This window comes from Salvelinus sp. IW2-2015, unplaced genomic scaffold (genome assembly GCF_002910315.2).
Source record: "Salvelinus sp. IW2-2015 unplaced genomic scaffold, ASM291031v2 Un_scaffold2125, whole genome shotgun sequence".
Classification (NCBI taxonomy): Eukaryota; Metazoa; Chordata; class Actinopteri; order Salmoniformes; family Salmonidae; genus Salvelinus; species Salvelinus sp. IW2-2015.
This window is the reverse complement of record NW_019943460.1, coordinates 78,645-82,148: the sequence shown is the minus strand read 5'-3', so window position 1 is coordinate 82,148 and position 3,504 is coordinate 78,645. Positions and strand designations below refer to the sequence as shown.

The following is a 3,504-nucleotide window of genomic DNA, read 5'->3' as shown; positions in this document are numbered from 1 at the left end:
GGTCTGTCTTGATTCTTCTACCTCTTACTGTGTTAAAATAATGTTCTCTAGCCCTCTATTACCCGACCATACAGGCTCATGGAAACCATACTGGCTCATGGCTTTTGGGGGAACATTCAAGGTCATAGGATAGGCTCACCATATGATAATACCACTTGCTATGCAGTTAATGACAATAAATCACCTAGTTGCAAAAAATGCAGACTTGGTACTAGTCTCACACCTTTATTCTCATTGGACCAGACTTGACCTTACACAGTTAGCCTGCACTATAACACACTAGCCTGGTACCAGATCTGTCTTGCCAGCTCCAATGGTCAGTGTGACGTTATATTGTTCTGGAAAGACAGCACAAACAGATCTGCAATCAGACTAATATAATACTGGATTACAAAACATCTGAAAATCCCAGTGCCCATTTGAACGCTGTTCATTAAAAGTCATCGCCAAGGCCCTCTGACATCAATAGGCTGTGAGGATGAAAGGATGGCGGTGCAGCAGCCATGGTGCATGCTGGGAGGTGAGATAGATCATGTTTCCCACCGACCTAGCCAGATGGCCTCACGTAATTAGAAAATTAATAAAACTAGCGGGTAGATTGCATTCACATCAGTTTGCCTTATTTGGAGGAAGACATCCGTATATTCAGCTGAATCGCCTCGGAGAATGTCTTTGAAATGCCTTGTTTGAATGAGATGAGAGGGAGAGGAAAGGACGATGCCCCGGCCATATCAATAGAATATTTTAATTGGATTTGTGATTCAAGAGGACAAGAATGATCGTCAAAGCATAAGGAACACTGTTGTCAGATTTCTGTTGTCCATTGCTGAAGCTTGAATTAGACTTGGGCTCTCGAGTGGTCAGCAGTCTAAGGCACTGCATCTCAGTGCTAGAGGCATCACTACAGACGCTGGTTCGATTCCAGGCTTTATCACAACTGGCCGTGATTGGGAGTCCCATAGGGCAGTGCACAATTGGCCCAGCGTCGTCTGGGTTAGGGTTTGGCCGGGGTAGGCCGTCATTGTGACTTGCCTAGTTAAATAAAGGTTAAAAAAGATWTWTWTTTTTTTAAGTGGTTCAGAACTTGGAAGCATCAGCTTGTTTGTACATTTCTGTTTGTTTACTTTTAGTAAAGTAAATGAAGTAAAACGTTTTGTAAAGTAAAAGAAAAGTGTTAGTACTTTTAGTAAAGTAATTGGGACTCTGTAGATTGCCCTGTAACTGTCTTGTTGAGGCTGTGCTGATCAGTCAAGGTGGAGCTGATGACGCGTGCCAGTCATTGAGGAAGAGGGATGAGCGCTAACCACTTTCTTGGTCCTGCTGGAATCCTTTTGAAGATGCGTCCTCCCTTCCTTTCATTCCTCGAAGTGGCCGCAGCAAAGAAGTACCCCAGGAAAACTCTGTCTTCTTACCCACACAAACATTTCATAAATGTGTCACCAACGGCTAATCAAATTCCTCTTTAAAGGGATCGTTTTCCAGGTTTTTATCCCAATCTTAATTTATTTATTACCTCAAGAGAGTAAACACAGATATTCTGGAGTGATATTGTTGCAATATAAGTACGATTTTGGAAGAGAAGTGTTTTCCCAAATGTGTTTGTCACACGTTCATACTCACATCCCATGCATTGTTTACTTCACACGGCTTTCCATAAAGCTTTATTTAAATTCTAATACAAACACTTAACTTTTCTGGAGGTAAGAAAACATTTATGAATTGGGTACAAATCCAGAAAATTATCCCTTTAAGACACATTGAAAAAAATAAACGTGTGCATTTTTTTTTGATGATTACATGCGTGTTATTACCAGATTTTGTCATTGTCAAAATATAATTTTCCATAGGCTACTTAATCTAAACATCATGTTTGACAAGTTAAACCTGGTCAATAGACCTTTGAGTGACGTTGAGCTAGACAAGAAGTACTGTACATAGAGTAAGGTGAGTCTTATGCTCACAAACTCCCATGTTTCCATTTGACCTGTGACCTTTTAGGCTTTGGGGCGGCTTGCATTTCAGTATAGTAATTAGGCAGTATGACCACAGTTATGTCAGTAGAGACTGAGGTTATTTCAGTAGTGGCTGTGTCACAGTCGCCACGGAGAGGGGCCGGGCCCCAGGGTCGTGTGTGCGTGCGCAGGTCACAGCGTTTACACGGCCATTGCATCAGAAACAGCTGAAGACCCCCCCCCCACACACCACACACCCCTCCCCACCACACCCTTGCTCTGTGGCTACCAATCACAGGTTCTGAATTAGCAGAGTTGTGTACAGTAGGCAGAATGGGCCTAATATGTGAACCCGTTGTAGTACATGTGTACTGCAGTGTTTGAGTGTATTTTTGTTCTAATTCAGGTGCCATGTATTTTGTCTCTATCCAAATGATATTCATGCTCTTATTATGGCGTTGGTCAAACCTGTCTGAGAACGTATTCAACTGCCAGGTTAGGTGTGCTGATAACAGCCAAATATCCCAGAGGATGTTGCTCTTTCCCTACTATCTATCATTATCAACAAAATAGGTATTTTTTATTCTCTGTCAATGTAGCGCACACACACACACACACACACACACACACACACACACACTTATTAATTTCCCTAATACCTCTTGATTTCTCTTTTTCTCTTTGCTCCCTAGTTCCCTGTACACGTAACCATGATCACAACACCGTCTTGGGGGCGACTTTGACATTGAGCTGGGCAACACGGCCGACGAAGCGAAGGATGACGCAGGTAAACAGAACATTTGTCAAACACTAACCATCTCCACGCTTCCTAACACTTCCTACAGAGGACGTAACTCAAACGCACGCACACACACACACACACACACACACACACACACACACACACACACACACACACACCACACACACACACACACACACACACACACACACACATTGAATAAGGAAGAGCAGTGTACTCTTTGTACTTGAGAGCGTTATCCACCACATCTGGGGCTTGCTTATGTGATTTATTCATGTCAATAAAACACTATTTAAATTGCCTAATGATTCCACTATGGGCTTATTTTGGCACGCCGTACATGATCGGATCAGCGGTTTGGCGTGAAACAGTGCTTTCATTGGCTCAGAGAATGATCCTGCTATGTGCTTTTCACGATCATATGTTCAGGGTCACAATGATGAATGCTAGATTCATCTCAAGACCCAATTTGTACTTGCGACGCATTAATTATTATGGTTATGTCCAAAACAAATAAATCAAAATCGAAATTATCATTCGTATCCGATTACTCACTGTCATGACCACAAAGTATTTGTTGATGTTTTATGCGGAGTGGCTAAATTAAATGATATGGTGGCTGACACACTTCGATGAACATGCACACACACACACACACACACACACAACAACACACACACACACACACACACACACACACACACACACACACACACACAACACACACACCACACAACACACACAATGCACAATGCACTCCACTATAACACACAAGCATACCACACACAC

At 42.5% G+C, this 3,504-nt stretch overlaps 1 pseudogene; it reads left to right on the top strand.

The window, feature by feature from the left end:
• The window catches only part of LOC112073025 (nephronectin-like), a 76,557-nt pseudogene that overhangs the window by 48,698 nt on the left and 24,355 nt on the right, over positions 1-3,504 (top strand).